The sequence below is a fragment of the Muntiacus reevesi genome, chromosome 3 (genome assembly GCF_963930625.1).
Source record: "Muntiacus reevesi chromosome 3, mMunRee1.1, whole genome shotgun sequence".
Lineage (NCBI taxonomy): Eukaryota > Metazoa > Chordata > Mammalia > Artiodactyla > Cervidae > Muntiacus > Muntiacus reevesi.
The window spans coordinates 233,974,373-233,996,021 of record NC_089251.1 but is presented as its reverse complement, the minus strand read 5'-3'; the positions used below and the strand labels follow the sequence as shown (position 1 = coordinate 233,996,021).

The following is a 21,649-nucleotide window of genomic DNA, read 5'->3' as shown; positions in this document are numbered from 1 at the left end:
AGCACTTTCACAGCATCATCTTTTAGCATTTGAAATAGCTCAATTGGAATTCCATCACCTCCACTAGCTTTATTCATAGTGATACTTCCTAAGGCCCACTTGACTTCACATTCCAGGATGTCTGGCTCTAGGTGAGTGATTACACCATCGTGATTATCTGGGTCGTGAAGATCTTTTATCTTTTTTGTATAGTTCTTCTATGTATTCCTGCCACCTCTTCTTAATATCTTCTGCTTCTGTTAGGTCCATACCATTTCTGTCCTTTGTTAGCCCATCTTTGCATGAAATGTTGCCTTAATATTTCTAATTTTCTCGAAGAGATCTCTAGTCTTTCCTATTCTATTGTTTTCCTCTATTTCTTTGCATTGATCCCTGAGGAAGCCTTTCTTATCTCTCCTTGCTATTCTTTGGAACTCTGCATTCAAATGGGCATATCTTTCCTTTTCTCCTTTGCTTTTTTTCTCTTCTTTTCACAGTTATTTGTAAGGCTTCCTCAAACAGCCATTTTGCTTTTTTGCATTTCTTTTTATTGGGGATGGTCTTAAATGTACAATGTCAGGAACCTCCATCCATAGTTCCTCAGGCACTCTATCAGATCTAGTTTGTTAACAGATAGAAAGTGGGAGTAAAAATAGTAACCATAATGTCATAAAAGAGAATATTATTAATGGAGTGGTTGACAGGTAGCTATTTCACCTGTTATCTACTATATTTAATTTTTTGCAAGGTTTTTTTGTTTCATCTTTTTCTAATTTTTATTTATTTATTTATTTTTATTTTTTGTTTCATCTTTCAATATCTGATCTGGTCTAATTGATACCTAGATTTTTTTTTTTTTTTTTTTTTAAATATTATTTTATTAGTTGGAGGCCAATCACTTTACAACATTTCAGTGGGTTTTGTCATACATTGACATGAATCAGCCATATAGTTACACGTATTCCCCATCCCGATCCCCCCTCCCACCTCCCTCCCCACCCGACTCCTCAGGGTCCTCCCAGTGCACCAGGCCCGAGCACCTGACTCATGTATCCCACCTGGGCTGGTGGTCCGTTTCACCATAGATAATATACATGCTGTTCTTTCAAAACATCCCACCCTCACGTTCTCCCCCAGAGTTCAAAAGTCTGTTCTGTACTTCTGTGTCTCTTTTTCTGTTTTGCATATAGGGTTATCACCACCATCTATCTAAATTCCGTATATATGTGTTAGTATACTGTAATGATCTTTATCTTTCTGGCTTACTTCACTCTGTATAATGGGCTCCAGTTTCATCCATCTCATTAGAACTGATTCAAATGAATTCTTTTTAACGGCTGAGTAATATTCCATGGTGTATATGTACCACAGCTTCCTTATCCATTCATCTGCTGATGGGCATCTGGGTTGCTTCCATGTCCTGGCTGTTATAAACAGTGCTGCAATGAACATTGGGGTGCACGTGTCTCTTTCAGATCTGGATTCCTCAGTGTGTATGCCTAGAAGTGGTATTGCTGGGTCATATGGCAGTTCTATTGATACCTAGATTTTGTATAACTTTATACATTCATCCTCGTATCTGGTCTTTCATTAAGTCTTGCTGATTTTTCTGTTAAAATGTTCTCACCTTTCCCTTTCCTCTTATTTTAATTGACGTGTACTTGATGCACAATGTGGTAATTGCAAGTGTACAGCAAAGTGATTCGCTAATGAATATATATTAATGATATATTATTATGTGATGTATATAATATATATTAATGTATATTAATGATCATATTATGTATATGTATATATATGTGTGTGTGCACACAATTGACTTTCTCCTTCCACAAGAACCTATTATCTACTTTAATATGAAGTAAATACACTCAGATAGAGGTAACATGATTACCAAAGCATTCAGTAACTAATTATTGAGTGCCTAGTACATTCAAGTGCTAAGGATAGGGTAGTGAAGAAAACTCTACACACATGGGGCTTACAGTTTATTAGTGAAAGAGATTAATAGTTAATAAACTAATATTTGCTATGTTAGATGGCAACCAACACTGTGAAAGAAAAATAAAGCATATTGCATCATGAGTTGTGGGTTTGGTATTTACTATAGGGTGGTTATTATAGCATGGCCCTTCTAAGATTACAGTTTGAGTTCTTAAGAATGTCAAAAAATGAGTCATGCATATATCTGTGTGATGATTATTCCAAAGAAAACAGCAAGTGCTAAGACATTGAGACTGATTGTACTTGGCATATTCCAGTAACAATAAGAAAACCAGTGTGGTTGGAGTGGTGTGAGTGATGAAAGGGAGTAATAAATGAAGCTAGAGAGATTTCGCATAGATCTACTTTTAAGAATTGTCTTTTTAAATCGAAAATGTTGAAAAAAATTATGCTGTAAGTTTCACCAAAGTTCCTGTTGCTAAATCAGTGATCCCCAGAGTAGTTTTGGTAGAGTGAATATTGCTTGATAAAAAGATTCCATGTTCAAGTAATGCAAAACCTAGGGTTAATGTTAACAATTAAAGATTTTGTTTGTGCTTAACAATTGTTTAGGCACATCTTTTAATGTGCTAAGGTGTTTTGAGAATCTCCAACCTTTCTGACCCTTCCTTTAAAGAATCTCTTAAGGGGCTAGTGTTTTTCAATGCTTTGGTAAATGCTGTATTATACAATCCTACTGATTATCTGGCTTCCCTAGTAGCTCTGCTGGTAAAGAATCTGCCTGCAATGCAGGAGACCCTGGTTCGAGTCCCAGGTTCGGAAAATTCCCTGGAGAAGGGATAGGCTACCCACTCCAGTATTCTTGCCTGGGGAATCCCCAGGGAAAGAGGAGCCTGGCAGGCTACATCCATGGGGTTGCAAAGAGTTGGACAAGACTGAGCGATTAAGCACAGCACAGCACTGATTAACTGTTGGTTACTAAAAGGATTTTTCACAATTGCTGGAAAAGGAATTTCCACAATTCATAATCTCTGTGCTCTTTAAGCCAGCATTTCTCTTTGCCTGCTTTTTCAGTAAAGACACTTCTTTTTTGTTTTCTTAAATAGTCCTTAAATCCATCCTTTTTTCTCTATTCATGATGCCTAAATCCTTATGTAGGTTTGCATCATGCCTCACCTGGACTGTCACAGTAGAATCCTTTACTCGCATCCCACCGTTGTCTGTTGTTCAGTCACTCAATCGTGTCCAACTCTTTATAACCCCATGGACTGCAGCACACCAGGCTCCTCTGTCCTCCACCGTTTCCTGGAGTTTTCTCAGTTTCATGTCCATTAAGTCGGTGATGCTATCTAACCATCTCATCCTCTGCTGCCTCCTTCTCCTTTTGCTTCCAGTCTTTCCCAGCATCTGAGTCTTTGTTAATGAGTCAGCTCTTGGCATCGTGGGGCCAAATTGTTGGGGCTTCGGCTTCAGCATCAGTCCTTCCAATGAATATTCAGGACTGATTTCCTTTAGGATTGATGAATTTGATCTTGCTGTCCAAGGGACTCTCAAGAGTCTTCTCCAGCACCACGATTCAAAAGTATCAATTCTTCAGCACTCAGCCTTCTTTATGATCCTACTCTCTCATCCATACATGACAACTGGAAAAACCTTATCTTTGACTGTATGCACCTATAGTCATTTTGTTGGCAAAATGATGTTTCTGCTTCTTAATATGCTGCCTAGGTTTATCATAGCTTTCCTTCCCAGGAGCAAGCGTCTTTTACGTTCATGGCTCCAGTCACTGTCTCAGTGATTTTGGAGCCCAAGAAAGGAAAATCTGTCACTGCTTCCACTTTTTCCCCTTCTATTTGCCATGAAGTGATGGGATCAGATGCCATGATCTTAGTTTTTTTAATGAGCTGAGTTTCAAGCCAGCTTTTTTACTCTTCTCTTTTCTTTCATCTAGAGACTTTTTAGTTGCTCTTCACTTTCTGCCATTAGAGTGGTATCATCTGCATATCTGAGGCACTGTGTCAGATCTAATCCCTTGAGTCTATTCATCACCTCAACTGTATAATCATAAAGGATTTTATTTAGGTCATACCTGAATGTCCTAGTGGCTTTCCCAGCTTTCTTCAGTTTAAGGCTGAGGTTTGCAATCAGTTCATGATCTGAGCCACAGTCAGCTCCAGGTGTTATTTTTACTGAATGTATGTGTGTTAGTCACTTTGTGTCCAACTCTTTGTGACCCCATGGACTGCAGCCCTCCAGGGTCCTCTATCCATGGAATTCTCCAGTCAAGAATACTGGAGTGATAAAAAATAAATAATAAAAATAAATAAAAATACTGGAGTGAGTAGCCGTTCCCTTCTCCAAGATACCTTCCCGGCCAAGGGATCGAACCCTGGTCTCCTGCATTGCAGATGAATTCTTTGCTGTCTGAGCTGCCAAGGAAGCCAGTCAGTTCCAGGTCTTATTTTTACTGACTGTATAGAGTTTCTCTATCTTTGGCTGCAAAGAACATAATCAGTCTAATTTTGGTATTGAGCATCTGGTGATATTCATGTGTAGAGTCGTCTCTTGGGTTGTTGAAAAAGGGTGTTTGCTATACCAGAGTGTTCTCTTGACAAAACTCTGTTAGCCTTTGCCCTGCTTCATTTTGTACTCCAAGGCCAAACTTGAGTGTTATTCGGGGCATCTTGTGACTTCTTCCTTTTGTATTCCAATTCCCTGTGATGAAAAGGACATCTTTTTTTGGTATTAGTTCTAGAAGGTATTGCAGGTCTTCAAAGAACTGGTCAACTTCAGCTTCTTTGGCATTAGTAGTTGAGGCATAGACTTGAATTACTGTGATGTTGAATAGTTTGCCTTAGAAACTAACTGAGATCATTCTTTGGGTTTTGTTTCCAAGTACTGCATTTCAGACTTTTTTGTTGACTATGAGGAGTATTCCCTTTCTTCTAAGGGATTCTTGCCCACAGTAGTACATATAATTGTCATCTGCATTAACTTCATCCATTGTCCTCCATTTTAGTTCACTGATTCCTAAAATATCAATGCTCACTCTTGCCATCTCCTGCTTGGCCATGTCCAATTTACATGGATTCATGAATCTAGTGTTCCAGGTTCTGTATAGTACTGTTCTTTACAGCTTCCCATTAGTACAGAATAAAATTTAATCCCATTTATAGGGCATGTGAAATCTTCCACAATCTGTCTCCTGTCTAAATTTTGCCTAAATTTCCCATACTTAGTATTTGCCAACTTTGAAACTATTTATACTTTCTTAAAGCAGGTAGTGTGTGTATAGCCCTTTTGCTTTCTCAGTGCTATCATTTCTTTCTGACACAGCCTTCCCTCTGTGAGTAGTCATTCTTAAAAGTTTAGAACAGACATACTGTTCTCCAAGAATACTTTCAAGCTTTTCCTGGCTAAGTGAGGTACAATGATGTACAATTCCGTCAAAGCACTTAAAGCAATTAAGTAAAACTCCACTCTCTATATCCTTTACCTTTATCTATATCTTAAGTGCTTCATAATTTTAATGGATACCCAATAAACATGGAAAATAACTCTAAGTAGTTGAAGACTTTCTGATAAACAGATCTATAGGTTTCCTTCTTTTCCGGTTCAAAGTCTGTTTGGATTATAGATATAAATGTAAAACTTTTAGAAGAAAACATAAGGGAGAATCTGTAAGTTCTACCTTGGTGAAGAATTCTTACACATGACACAAAAAGGACAACCCTTAAAAATTAGTAAATTGGACTTTACAAAAATTAAAATTGTTTAGTTTGCAAAGTACCTGTTATGACAATGAAAAAATAAGATATATACTAAGAGAAAATACTGAAAATCACATATCTGACAAAGGACTCCCATCTAGGTTATATAAAAACTCAAAATACAACAATAAAAATGCCAACAGTCTAATTAGAAAACTGGACCAAAAACATGAAGGAAAATTTCACCAAAGAGGGTAACTAGATGTCAAATGAGAATATGAAAAGATATTCAACATCATTACCCATCAGAGAAATGCAAAAATGAACTATCATTAGTCATTTATCAGATCAGCTAAAATAAAGATTAGTGACAATGTCAACCACTGGCAAGAATGTGGAGAAATCGAGCTGTTATTCATTGTCAGGGGAAGTGTAAAATGGTACAACTACTCTGGAAAAGTACTTAGCAATTTCTTTGAAAAAAAATTAAAAACTAAATATATACTTAATACATGACCCAGCAACTGTTCTCCAGAGCATTTATCCCAGCAAAATGACTGTAAATGGTTGTTCATAGAAGCTTTATTTATAATAGCCCAAATTGGAAACTATCAAAATGTCTTACACAATTTGGTGTGTCCATACCATGGAATACTACTCAGCAAAAAAAAAAAAATCAACAGTTGACACACAAATCCTAAAGGACATTAGGTTCAGTGAAGAAAAGATCAATCTCAAAAGGCCACTCAACAATTCCATTTATGTAAGACAAAGTTATAGAGATTGAGAACAAATTTGGGGTAACATGGGGTTATCGGTGGTGGGTATGACTGTAAAGGAGTAGCATGAGAAAGATCTTTATGGTGATGGTGTAGGTTTATATCTTGATTGCAGTGCTGGTTTCATAAATTTACACCTGTGATAAGATGAGTTAGAACTATACATACACGTTGTAGTAAGTTTCTTGGTTTCAATATTGATTAATTATATAAGTTGTAACCATTAGTGGGACCTGAGTGATGAGTATATGGGATCTCACTGTACTATTTTGGCAACTTTCTATAAATATATAGTTATTTCAAATTAATAGTTAAAAAGTTATCTTTATTTCTTCTACTCTTCCACCCATCTCTGAGAAAGAAATTGTTTGTTTTACCTTGCACCCCCATGTTCACTGCAGCATTACCTACAATAGTCAAGACATAGAAGCAACCTAATGTCCACTGACAAATCAATGAATAAGGAAAATGTGTTATATGTTTATAAAATGGAGTATTTTTCAGTCATAAAAGAAGGAAAGCCTGTCCTTTGTAGCAGTGTGGATGGTTTAAGAGTATTATGCTATATGAAATAAGACAGAGAAAGACAAATACTCTATGATCGCACTTATATATGGGATCTAAAAAAATAAAAACAAAAGTCCAAACTCATAGATACAATACAAAGAATAGATTAGTGGTTGCCAAAAGTGGGAGGTGGGTAAATTGTTGAGGGTTGTAAAAAAGTACAGACTTCCAGTTATAAAGTAACTCAATCCTGGTAAAAAATAAACACAGAAAAAATGTTTGCTTCCTTACTATGCCTAAGACTTCATTCATGCTTTTTGGTTTTTATCCTCTTCTGTGTCATCCAGAGACTTGTTTCACTGACCATTCATAAGACATATCCATCTTCTCCTTTCTTGATTGATTGAATTCAGATTGTCCTATCTCAAATAAAATGATAAATAGAGCTAAACAAACCAAGAAAACCTTTACATCACTCAAGTGGTTGTATATTAAAGATACATATCCGTGTTAACATGTGTAGCTCTAGTTTATTTATTTTATGTTGTTGTTCATTCGCTCAGTCATGTCTGACTCTCTGTGACTCCATGGACTGCAGCTTGCCAGGCTTCCCTGTCCTTTGCCTAAACTCATGTCCTTTGAGTCGATGATGCCATGCAACCATCTCATCCTCTGTTGCCCCCTTCTCCTGCTCTCAGTCTCTCCCAGCATCAGGGTCTTTTCCAATGAGTTGGCTCTTCATATACATTTCATTATAAAAACACACCACGACCTTCTATATTCTAGAATTTCACTACACAAATGATATTGTAGTTTATACTTTTGTATGGCTTGTTATGCATATGTATGAGGATTTTTCTGGGTTATATATCTGGAAGTGGAATTGCAGTGGCATGGACTACCTACGGCTTTGATTTTATGAAGTATTGCTTAATATTTTTCTACAGTGGTTATATGAGTTAACACTGTAAGTGCAGAATAAGTGGATAAGAGATTTCCTTGTCTACATTTTCCCCAGCCTTCAGATTTTCCTTAAGTTTTGCCTTCCCATTCCATCTATGTACATTTCATCTGTGTAGAACCTACTTTGAAGTCCAATAGATTTACTTCTCTAGTATAATTTTTTTGTTTCTTGTTCTTTGACCAGTCAAGGAGTAAGAAAAGAACTGATTCATATTATCTTTCATATTCATATTCCATTTTCCATATCTCTCTATTTCTGACTCTACTGCCACAATATTAGTTCAGACCCTTATTCTTGCCTAAACTACTTCAACAGACTGAATATTCTAATATCCATCTTGGAAATCTCTTTCTGCTGCAACTCATCCTACTTAAAACTGCTAGGTCAGTATTTCTAATGCAAGTAGTTTACTACTTTGGCAGTGTTGAATAAATTTAACACTTAAAGTGACATTCATAGTTATTTCTAATAAGGTCTTAGAGTAACTTTTCAGCCACATCTCCCACTATTTTCTATATATGCCTTATATACTAGCCAGACTAGATTATTCACTTATTATTGATTAGTTCATCAAACCATAGATATTAAAAGCTTTTGTAATGCTATGTTGTTGTTTAGCTGCTAAGTCGTGCTAGACTCTTTTTCAACCCGAGGGACTGTAGCCCATCAGGCTCCTCTGTCCATGGGATTTCCCAGGCAAGAGTACTGGAGTGGGTTGCCATGTCTTTCTCCAGGGTATCTCCCCGAATCAGGAATTGAACACATGTCTTCTGCATTGGCAGGCAGATTCTTTACCACTGAGCTGCCAGGGAAGCCCTTCCCTACACTTAGGATGTTTTTTTCCCGTAGTTCCTCCACCTAACCATCTTTGCCTTTCAAAAATCCTACATGCTTTTCAAGGCCTACTTAAGATGTTAGATTTCTATGAAGTTTTTCTAGTATCCTCAGTTAATTTTACTCCTATAGTACTATATTGCTTTTATGGCACGTACTGTATTCCATGTATTTGTCTTAGGTTTCCATTGTTAATAAGTACTTTGTCCATTCACATCTGTGTTATCCTTATAGCACTTAACACAATGTCCTGTATAAGGTAGGCAAACAATTAACTGAAATAATTTAATTGAAGATAGCATATTAGTTAAATCCAAGTTCACCATTTAGACCTATTTGAGAAAAGTTCAGCTTTCATCATTAAAAAATGCTGAATTATGTAATTTTATCTCGTATTCTTACTTTAAAACAGTATAGAATAAGCAGTGGGTTTCTATATAGTGATCTTTACAACTTGCCTTGATGAATAGTAAAGTTTATTTGTGATTAACATAATAGTGGTTCAGCTCACTTTTAGACCCTTAAGTAATTCTCTTAAATCAGTTTTTCAAACTGTACTCTGAGTAATGTGTAAGTTGGTTCTGTTGAGATGTCCTGCCTACTGCTGGGTGCTTCCTCTGCCCCAAGGAAAGTGAAAAAGAAAGTGAAAGTTGCTCAGTCATGTCTGACTCTTTGAGACCCCCATGGACTATACAGTCCATGGAATTCTCCAGGCCAGAATACTGGAGGGGGTAGCCTTTCCCTTCTCCAGGGGATCTCCCCAACCCAGGAGTTGAACCCAGGTGTTCCATACTGCGGGTGGATTCTCTTCAGCTGAGCCACAAGGGAAGCCCAAGAATACTGGAGTGGGTAACCTATCCCTTGTCCAGCGGATCTTCCCAACCCAGGGATTGAACCGGGGTCTCCTGCATTGCAGGTGGATTCTATACCAACTGAGCCATCAGGAAATCCTAAGGAGCAGCTCTTTATTTATTTTTTTACTATACAGGGCATCTTCAGGATCTTACTTAAGAAAGGATTTTTTTGCATAAGTATTTTAAAATAATTGCTAGAACTGTATAATACTTCAGTTTTATCCATTTATTTAATGTTTTCCAAGATCTTGCAAAATATATAATTCCTGCCCACTTATTTTTTTGTATTGCTACAAATTTAAAATCTGTAGTCCATGTGAATATGAAACTTCAAATAATTAAGCAAATAGTAGGAAAGTGGGTTTTGTAGATGACAAACAGTATGTTTTCTGAATATTTTGAATTTTAATATGGATTTTTGATTATTAGAATATCAGAAGTTATTGGAATTGATGTACAAATTGCTAGGTAGGCTAAAGAATTTTCTAGATCATGGCTTCTTAAATTTTAATGTGCAGAAGATTCTGATTCAGTAGGTCCAGACTAGTGCTTGAGATTATTTCTAACAAGTGGCTTCTGTGTTGCTGGTCTGTGGACCACAGTTGGAGTAGCAATGAGCTCGATAACTTTCCAAAGCCTATCACCACATTTTATTAGGATTACATCCTTCGCCTTAGTGAAAGTAGATTTTCAGTATTGGCCATAGACGTTTATTTAACTGTTTCTCTACATTTTGATTTATATTTTGCCATTTTTAATATAAATCTGTTTTTGTTTTTTTTTAGGGAAATACTTTGTATGTGGATTAATGATTGCTTTGTGACTGTGTAGTTCTTTGTTTAAAATTATCCTTCAGTATTTTTAAGATGGTTAGTCTTGAGAATTACTAGACTGTCAATGGCAACTTTCAGCAAATTTCATAAGGAATATGTATTTGGTTTACTTTTTTAGTAGAACTGTTATACTTACTAACTTTTGTTATTTTGCAGGATATTGTTTGAGGTTAGATATTGTTATTATAAAAATAAAAATGGAAATAATTTTGTTTGGCTAAAGTATGTTTTAGCTGGTATAAGTCCTGCTTTAAATTAAAAACTATTATTATCATGAAATAGTAGCAGTTATATACCACAGCAGGTTAGGCTGTTAATGTTATCTGTAGTTAACATGAAATGAAAACCTAATTTCTGTAAATGAACAAACAATAGGAGAGAGAGTCATTTAGTTGAATAGCTTGTACTTCAAAATCTGTGAATGAACCTAGGGACATTAATGCTTTTCTTAAGACATATACTGTCAAAATATTTTCATAGTTTGGGCTTTTATAGAAAATGTTAGTAACTAAATCATAAATTTAAATTCTAAATTTTAAAGAAAATTCTCAGAATTACATATTTTTGATGAATAGAGATTGGTAATTGACTTTGTAGACTAGAACAGCAGAACGCTTTTGGGGGGAAGGTTACAATTTTTGTCTAAATACATGGTTATTATATTAATCTATTATTTCACTTAAGAGTTGTCAGTAGTAGGAACTGTGGGGAAAACTACATTATTACCAAAGTGACTTTAAAATATATTATTATTTTCTTATTTCTTATTAAGTAAACTAATAAGTAATATTAAGTAAACTAATATTGCTATAAAAGTTTTTATATGGAATGTATGTAAATGATAAAAGTTTTCTTCAGACCTGCTTCAATAATTTTGTATAGAAATAAACCTCCTTTGTTTTTTCTGTTAGCATCCATTGATTTCCGCCCCCCCACCCCCCCAAAGAACATTAACAGTGCTGATGGAGGCAGAACAATTGGAATTTACATTAAAAGTAAATGTGATGAGTAAAAAGCAATATGATATAATATTATAGTCTTAATTTTGCTTTACCAAAGTTCCAAAATCTAAAGGACAGAAATACTGACAAGGTCAAGAAAAATGAAAGCAAGAACAAACGATGCAAAAAGAAAATGACACTGAGGTCTTGGTTTAATACATATGTATTCCAGGTTGATGGTTGATTTCATTAGCAAATCTCATTGTTATGCAATGTCTGTTCTTCTGCAGCAAAATGAATATTGTATTTTTACAGGCTCTGTGTGTATCTATTATGTTACAATGAATGAAAAAAATATATATACCTATTCCTTTACCCTTTCTAGTTTACTGTTTTCAGTTTGTCCTTTAGGAAAAGAAAAAAAATTGAATTATATTCTTCCTTTTGTTGTGAAATGTATTCAAAGCATTTCAGTTTATAATATAGATAAATTTCCTACTTTTGTTCCCTGAAATAAACAATTGTGAGGCAGTTAATAATGTTTAAATTATTTAAATTATCCTATAACTTTAAAAATGAATATATCTTAATTGATTTAAGCTGATAATTAATTATGATGTTAACCATATGCTTTCTCACATATTTTTAATGTTAGGATGGGTTTTCTTATCGCAAAAAAAAATACTAAGCAAGTTGTACATGTTTTGCCAAATGTACATATTGCTACCTTTGCCAATAGCAAATAATATGTTTAGATTACTATAGTTAGATTTAAATTTTCATAAAATAGGAAATTCAGAAATAACAGATTTCAGTGACTCCACATAGAAAGAGTTCATTTAATCAGGGAAGAGACTGCATGAGTCTTATGCAGTTATGTATTAGAGTTCAAATAGGTACAGATCAAACTGTACTGGACACAACTGTCATTTAATTTTTGTCATTTTGAGGTTTGACAATGATTTACAAAATCTATTTGGTTTTTAGTAGTGTTCACAAAAGTTGTCACAACTAATCCATTTTCAAGCTTGAAAATAGAACAGCCAAAGTTTTGATGTAATATGAGTTGATTGTATATCGTTTAGAAATTGCCTATATAGTAAAAATTGACTTTCTGGCTCACTTGATGCAATCCTAATAAATATCTTCTTTATGTTGGACAAGCATGAGCTGTTATGGATATGTACAGGAGTTTTTAATGTATCAACCTAAGTTAATTTTTACTTAGAATATTTGCATTTTATTGTTACGAATGGGTAATATAAAATAAGAAATTTTAAAATTTAGTAAGGGCAATCCCTAAAATAATTGGAGAGTAATACAGAGCTAAATGTTGTGGAGAAAGAAGGTCTTCTGGGCTCAGATAGTTAAGCTCTCTGAGAGGGCCTCCTGAAAGTAATGCGATCTAAGCTGATAGTGTGGTAAGGAAGCAATGGAAAACAACATAAACAAACTGGTAGGTAAGGGCACATACCCTTGGCATCTTTGGAAGACAGAGAAGAGATCAACCCAAAAATAACGGAATATATTTGCTCCTATTTACCCCAGTGCTTTTTGCATCCTTATTAAATTTTAATAGTATTTAGTCCAGATATATTGTATATTGAGGTGCTACCACTGCAGAACTTGTTTAATTTTGTATGATAAAATGGGAAATATGAAATTGCTTTCATATTAATTTTAGTCTTCCCCCACCAATAATAGAAAAAGTAAATGCTGTAAAATTATACAAAGATTCATGCTCTATAATAAATTGAAATTGATGCAGACTAACTGAGAAAGTAGGAATCTAGAAGCTCTAAGTCAGATTTCTGTACCACAATTACAAATACCAAACTGAGGAGGAATAAAAATCGTCAGAGACTGGGGCCCAGGCTGTTGAATTGAGCAGGATCATAGAAGTCACTAAAGAGGAATCAAGGAACTGCTTTAAATTAAAAAGAGATCCCTAAGTGTCTAGACCTTTCTACCAGGGTCTTCTCTTTGATCCAGAACCACCATCATCACTTGCATGTCCATTTTATGTACTCATCCAGCAGATAAATCTGAATTTAGAAAATGAAATATGAATTTGAAATATGAAAACAGACTGTGAATTTAACAAAAGATCTTGGGGATTGTTAGTGTTTTTTTAAAGATTCTACTTCGATAAATAGCAGAAACCTTCCTAGTAAGATGGCACATTTTTCTGGGTAACTTTTCATCGTGTTATGATTTCAGCTTGCCCTGAAGAAAGGAGTGTCATACGAAATTTGTTCAATTTCTGTAAGATGCTCTTGAGAAAATTATTGTTTTGTCCAGTGTTGCATCACTGAAAAGTATGAGGACTTTTCTCTTAATTCTGAGTACTAGGAAAAGCCTTGGTGCTTATTTGTAAAGTGAAGTTTTTACACAGTGAGAGTTTTATAATTTGATCTTGTTTCCTGCTTTACTTTGATTGCTAGGAAGCTCAGAGCTGAACCACCCACATCTGAGGGTTGTGCAAGACCTTATGACAGGCATTTCTGTGTTCCAGCTTTACTTTGTGTTTCATCCTTCTTGCTTCCCTTTATTCATATGAATTTGTTTTTTGAAAGCATTCTGTTTTATTCATCATATGTCTGTAAGTCATCTTATTTTAGAATAGATAGGATATAAATAATTATGGAAAGCTTCTTTATTGCCAGTAGAATGTAAGCAAGTAAAAGTAGGCGCTCTTGTCCCCTTCCTTGTCTCTCATTTTCATTTTGCGTGGATTTTTTAAGTCATGGAAGACTGATCTCCCTTGTGGTTTCTTAGACCTTCCAGGGGCAAGGGAATCCTTTCTGAAGATTTTTCTCTGTGCAGAGCTACCAGGTGCAGTTCTTTGTGCCAAGTGTATTCTACAAAGAGTGCCTGACTGAAAGAACAAGTAGGGTTGAAATATATCTAGAGGGGGAAAAGGTTTCCTTTTCTCACATTAGCTCGGAGGGGGTCTTTTTCTAATACAAAGGGTATCATGTTTGCCCTGGTTTTTGTCCTTGGCCTTTCAACTGAATTATAAACTGCTAACACCAAAATTTCCTGACATTTGATAAAAGGTGCTTTGAATGAAACAAAATTTCAAATTTATTTTCTTTACTTCAGTATTTTAATTTCCTTATCTTTTAAATTTGACCCATTCAGTTCAGTTCAGTTGCTCAGTTGTGGCCAACTCTTTGCGACCCCATGAACCGTAGCACGCCAGGCCTCCCTGTCCATCACCAACTCCCGGAGTCCACCCAAATCCATGTCCATCGAGTCGGTGATGCCATCCAACCGTCTCATCCTCTGTCGTCCCCTTCTCCTCCCACCCTCAATCTTTCCCAGCATCAGGGTTTTTTCAAATGAATAAACTCTTTGCATCAGGTGGCCAAAGTATTGGAGTTTCAGCTTCCACATCAGTCCTTCCAATCAACACTCAGACTGATCTCCTTTAGGATGGACTGGTTGGATCTCCTTGCAGTCCAAGGGACTCTCAAGAGTCTTCTCCAGCACCACAGTTCAAAAGCATCAATTCTCAGTGCTTAGTTTTCTTTATAGTCCAACTCTCACATCCATACATGACCACTGGAAAAACCATTGTGGGAAACTAAAATAGTCATGGGTCTTTAAAATAACTGAAAAAATAAGTTTCTAATTTAAAATTCTGTTTTGTTTCCATATATGAATTACATAGTCAAAGCTACCTATTCAGTAAGAATTATTAATGTATCTCAAAGTATCTGTGAAAGAAGTAGTGCTATGTTTTGCATTCCAGGTAGTTGACAGGATATTTGAATTATTTAATTGGACCTAGAAATTCAGCTGTAACTTTTAACTTCTTAGTTGTGATTTTCTGAAAATTTGCTGTTTGTTTCATGCCTCATCATAGTAAAGATGGTGGTTAGCAACTTCTTGTTTAGTATTAGTTTAGCACTGTTGAGCATTAATGTTGTTCAGTATTAAATATGTACTCCTTTCAAATGATACATATTAAATGTTTGTAAGGTGACCTGTTCTTATATTTTATATTATTAGTTTAGTTTTATCTTCTTGGGTGTCTTTTTTTGTTGTCATTGATTTTGTTATCACTTTGTTTTCTGTTTGTCAATACATTAAAGTTTTATTTTGCAAATATAATAAATATACACCTGATTTAAGTTATATAATTTAATACCTTGATTATATTACTGTGAAATGGTTGTTAAGGGCTCCTTGCATTAAAATTAAATGATACTGTGTTAATAGGACATAAATGAAGGGCCTTAGAACAAAGAATTTTAAATATAAATGAAATATTGTAGATTAAAAAAAAACCTCTCCATATTCTTAGTGAATTGGTTTATCATTTTGATGGATTGTGTGCTTGTTTTATACCTTAGTTAATTTAAGTTAGTCTTCATTTAACTACACTAGAAATTTCAAAGAGTGAAAAAGTAATTTTGGGGGGGAGAACTTTCAATTTTTTGAAACAAATTTCAAGCTCACAGCATATATTTTTAAATGCTTACTGGTAAATATTTTAGGTTTTGTTTTCTTTTTAAAATATTGAGTTTTAAGTGATGCAGGGAATAGCTTCAAGTTATATAAAGTTTCGATTCATATATTGAGTTTTTTTCCTTGGACTGCTGCGTGAATTATAGTTTTACTTTGCAAGAGCTTGTCTTTAATTATAACTCAGAAACTTTATCTTTTTTGTTGAAAGAGTTGAAATTTAAAAACTTATTCCTTATTTAGCAGGTTTTTAAACACTTAATCCTAGTTTTTTTTTTGTTTTTTTTTTTAAAGAGAAAACCTTGTTAGCTAGCATTGCCTTGTTTTTAAATTTACCTGCCAAGCAGTCATTTTTAAAACCTGCTTAAACAGGTTTGTTTCTCAAGCATTTCTTATTATAACTGTGTGCCTTTGCATGTCAGGAATAAACCCTTCTTTAAAAAAGGAAGAAAGGTAGAACCCTTTATGTCTTGACACTAATTAAAATTAAGAAAAGAAAAATTATTTGAGACATCAGCCTCACCTGGCTTAGTTTTGTCACGTGAGCTTTCACGTTTACTGGTGATCTAAGTGCTCCACCTGCCTTTCAGTTTGTTTACCAGGAAATCAAGATGTGTAAACTGCAGGAAGTACTATTTGACCCTCTCCGACAGTATCTCATTACAATAATTGCTAATCTCTGAATAAGACAGCCATGTTTTGTGAGTAACTGAGAGAGAGAGGTTGTGTTAGGTAGATTTTAGGTGTTTCAACAAATAAAGCATTGTAAATGCTTGCTTGGATTATGTTTTCATGATAGCTTTTGATAAAAGACATATGGTGACCTTTGGGGTCAGCAAAGCTAGGACACAATAGTAGGTATTCTTTCATGCCTTTTAACTGAAAAATATCACGGCTTGTTGTTTTGGAGTGCTGTCACTGCTCTGAATCGAAAGGATAATGGCTACTTCCTGATTAAATCCACTCTCCACAGTAAGCTGTTAATGTTATACTGTATGTCTTTTTCTCCTGTAAATGCAATAGTATTTGGTGCTTTCTTTACTTTTTATCATTGTCTTTCAGTAGATATATCTGTTGTAAATAAATCCTGAAGTTGAAGTTTATAATTACAGTAGAAAGTACTGTTTTAAGTTTGGATAATTTTTTTTTTAATGAAAAAGTATTTTTGTTTGGTATTAAATCCAGCCTTCTCATATACTTATTGTAGATTTTGGATAAAGAATTTAGCTTTTAAAAAAGACATTAAAGTGATAAATTATATTAAGCTGTCACTTTTTTGGCACTCTAAGCACAATTTAAAAAACAACTTATGTAGTAAATCAGATTCATTTTTTTAGGGAATATTTGGATAAACTAATTTATTTTTACTTAATATATTTCATAAATCTGTTTAAATATATTGTCAGAACTATTGATAATTGTTTTAATTATTAAGTTAAATTATTTTAAAATTAATTATGAGATCCTTGTGAGGTAAAAACAATATTAAGTACTCAGAATGTAAGAAGGGGAATAATGAGCTGCTTAGTTTTAATCCTAAAGCTGGCAGTCACTCCATCTGTGTTCTTGGGACAATCATTTAAACTGCTTATCTCAGTTTTCTTGTCTACTGCTCATATGTGTGCTAAGTAAATGTGCTTTTTATTTCTTTATGGTAGTACAAACTGTAAAGAAAATGATTATTCATAAGATTTTTAAAAAACAGACAACTGACTGAGTATATAGTAGGAAAATAGTACACAAGGAAATATAGAAAAATTATTTCTATTGTAAAATAGTGGAGAGTAAACCTTAAAATAAATTCCAGGTAATTAATTGTCTTTTTAATTTCAACAAAATTGTTATTTTTGCTAAATCCATAATATGACATTACCAGAGGATTCTACATATTGTTGGATACATGGCTGAAATGAGAAATGGAAAACCTGAAGGTGATTTAGTGAAGAGTCACAAATACACTTAATTATTTATCTTTTTTCTCTCAAGTGTTATTTCTGGAAATGAGATTATTCAGAGTAGAGGGAACAAAGTGTATATACATTATAGGCCTGTAAGTATATAGTTCATCTAAATAATAAGATGTTTTATTTTTAAACTTTATTATTAGGTATCCTGATTATATAAAAAATACTATGAAATTGTTAAACACTGAAGGCAACTATTGAAGATGGTCATAGAACCTAACATTCAGAACTAGTTTTAAAATATTCTGAGATAATGTAACTAAGTTTTGTTGAGAGAATTAAGGTAACTTCTTTTGCAAAATGCTTATCACATATTTTAACCTGGTGATTTATGTTATTGGTGCATTATAAGGAGATTCTAAAGATTATATTTAATGACTATTCTAGCTTAGTCAAGTTATTGAAGTAGGACTTATAGGAGTGCATCTATTTAATTTGTAATAACAAATAATAGATGTCACTTACTGAACGCCTAATATGTGCAAACTACTGGACTAATTTATGGTAGGAAAGGCAAACTTTTACCTTTACCCTGTTAGACTTCTATTTTGCTGGGCCTGAGAATTAAATTGGTGTGAGATAAATCAACAGGAGGAAAAAGCTTATATATTTATAATACAAATTTTATGTGAGATGAGAGTCTGCCAAAGGAATGAAGACCAAGGAAATGGTGAAATCTTCTGGTTTTATGTTAAGTTGAACAAAGAGAGGCAGTTGTGGGAAAGTGACTAAACTATGTGGGGAGACTAAAGGAAGATAAGAATTATTTTAACAAGGTCTGTTTGTTGAGAATTCTCTCAGTCTCAACTTTTCACCCTTGATGGTGAGTGTTATTTTCCTTCTGGTATAGGAAGGACATCTTTCATATAGTACTTTCATTTCCTGCTTTTAAGAAAAAGAAGGAAGGTCAGAGTGTTTTTCTGTATTTGCTAGTTTTTCAAGTGCCTTAACTCAAACAGTCAAAATGCCAGAGCAGCGTATTCTGCAGAAGCGTATTCTGAATTCTGTTATCAAATTATTTTACATTCAAGATAATTGCATGAGGTATAGGTACCATCATTATCCTCATTTTTACTGATAAGGAAACAGTTTTAGAGAATTTAAATGATTTCATCAATGTCTTTTAGCTAATAAGTGCCAGAGCAAGACCAGAAAATCTAACAGAATCCATACAGAACTCAGTCTTCAGTGTCATGCCTTTAAGCATTGGGTTTATATTTCGCACATAATAAAGGTGCTAAAGACTTTGATTTAAACAAGTTTTTAAAATCAATTTATCAAATGTTAAAATCCTTACTGTCAGGCACTATAAGGAAATTCTCTGATAGTAATGGAAAGCAAGATAAATCCCTGTTTCAAGAAACTTCCCCTGGAGAAGGCAATGGCAACCAACTCCAGTATTCTTGCCTGGAGAATCCTATTGGCAGAGGATCCTGGTGGGCTACAGTCCACGGGGTCGCAGAGAGTCGGACACGACTGAGCAACTTCACTTTCTTTCTTTTCTTTCAAGAAACTTACAGTTTAGTTGAGTTGAAGGGGCAAAAATATAACAGGCTATTACAATACAATGTGATAACTGATATAATAGAAATAAATTCAGGATACTAAATGTTGCATAAAGAAATATCTAATGTTTCCTTCTATTTATATATTTAATATATATTTTGGGGTGCTGTTCTAGGGATATAAATGTAAATAAAACTTGCAAAAGTCTGTGCTCTTGGGGAACGTGTATTGGAGGGTGGAGTCAACAGGAAGCATAATAAATAAGTATATAGCATGTTTGAAAGTGACAAGTGTTATGGAGGAGAGAAAAAGTAAGTAAGAAAAAGGGTAAGAATGCTGTGGTGGTGATGGGTAGGGTGGCGTTTGAGCAAAGATCAAGGTAGTTAATTACACAGATATCTTAAGAGCCTTCCAAGTAGAGGGCTCAAGGCAAAAGCATGCCTGGTGTGTTCAGAGTAATGAACAAAGCCCAGTGTGACTGAAGTAGAGTGAGCTAGAAACCAGAGTAGGCGGATATGACAGAGATAATTGGGGCTTTACAGAGCACCATAGGAACTTTAAAGAGCCACTGCAGGGCTTTCAGTAAATCTGGCTTATATTTTTAAAGGGTCACTCCAGTTGCTGTGTTGAGAATGGACTATAGGGAGGCACTGACCACCAGCTAGAAGGCTCTTAGAGTAATCTGATTTAAAGTAGTGGCTTAGATAAGACTGGTAGTAGTTAAATTCTGGATGTTTTTAAGGTACACTGAAAAGGTTTTCTGATGGATTGTTTGTGGGATATGAGGGAAAGAGAAGGCAAGATGACTCTAAGGCTTTTTGCTGAGCAACTAGAAGAGTGGTGTTGCCATTAACTGTGAGATGGGGGTGGTTTTCACAGGGAACAAGTTTGTGATGCAGTGGAAGATCAGGAATTTGGTTTTAGACATGGTAGATATTACGTGTTTAATAGATAAATGCCAGTGGAGATTGTGGAAAGATATTCCTGAGGAGTTATCTAAATTGAGGCTAAAGAATGAATTGATGGTGATTTATGATGAACTTTGAGAGCATTCTTTATACACTTAAATGAATCTTGGCTTTTTCTACTTTACATATTTACAAACTGGAGTAACATCTAAAGAGTAATAACATTTAAAAATAACAAAATTGTTTATCTTAGCAAAATTATTCTAAGTAGTTAAGTTCTCGGAATATTTCAGTAGCTGCTATATTCAATTGTACTGGGTGCTTTTACATATATTGATATATTGATTCTCACCATTGTGCTGTAAGGTAAATTTTATTTCCATTTTACGTTTGGAGAAACTGAGTCTTACAGAGATTGAAATGGCCTAAGATCACCGATACCTTAATATTAGGTGATGCATCTGGATTCAAATGTAGGTCTTTAGATTGTATTTCCCATGCTTCTTATTTTTAAGTTAAAAATATGTATCTTTACTTTGCAAAATTTTAAACATTTGATTAAGGTCTCAAAGAGTTGTCTTGAAAGCATGAGCTATTTTGTATTGTAGCATGATGATACTCTTGAGACATAGGGTTTGTAGATTCTTGGTCATGGAGTCAAAATCAGTCGTCAGTCTTTTTTGAATTCTTATACAGCTTTCAGTACGCTATTACAGATATTGTCTCCATTCCTAGCCCGTATTCCTATGTGCAGTGCTTATTATGTGCTTAGAAATTTACAGCTGCTATCATCATCATCTTTATTCCTCTTTCTAGTATGCTGTGACCTTGGGAATCTCAAGCCAAGCCTGTATGATCATTTGTAAATTATAAAACCTCAGAGATTAAGGGTACATTGTTGTGGTTGTTCAGTCGTGTCCGACTCTTTGAAACACCATGGACTGCAGCATGCCAGGCTTCACTGTCCTTCACCATCTCCCAGAGTTTGCTCAAACTCATATCCATTGAGTCAGTGATGCCATCCAACTATCTCATCTTCTGTCATCCCCTTCTCCTCCCTCCTTCAATCTTTCCCAGTTTCAGAGTCTTTTCTAAGTTTCAGAGTCTTGGCTCTTCACATCAGGTGGCCAAAGTATTGGAGCTATTGGGTAATTGGAGTGAGGGTATGAGAACTATGAAATTAATGAAGAATGAGTTTTAACTTATGTATTTTGTCTAATGGAAAAATTCTTTGTTTCCCTCTCTTTATTGACTTTTCTGGGGAATTGAATTTGATAAATAACTGTTATTTCTGACTGGAAAAGCAATATTCTCTGAGATGCCAATGAGTATTTTCACTGTAAAAGTGAACATCAGTTGTTCTACTTTGATAGTGAATAGAAATATAATTGTTCATTGAAACAGATTCACTTAAGGTAATAATGCCATAATTTAAAAATGTAAACCTTTTGCC

The 21,649-nt window shown here is 34.5% G+C and overlaps 1 protein-coding gene across 1 annotated transcript in view; it reads left to right on the top strand.

The window, feature by feature from the left end:
* The window catches only part of BAZ2B (bromodomain adjacent to zinc finger domain 2B), a 318,837-nt gene that overhangs the window by 103,478 nt on the left and 193,710 nt on the right, over window positions 1-21,649 (top strand).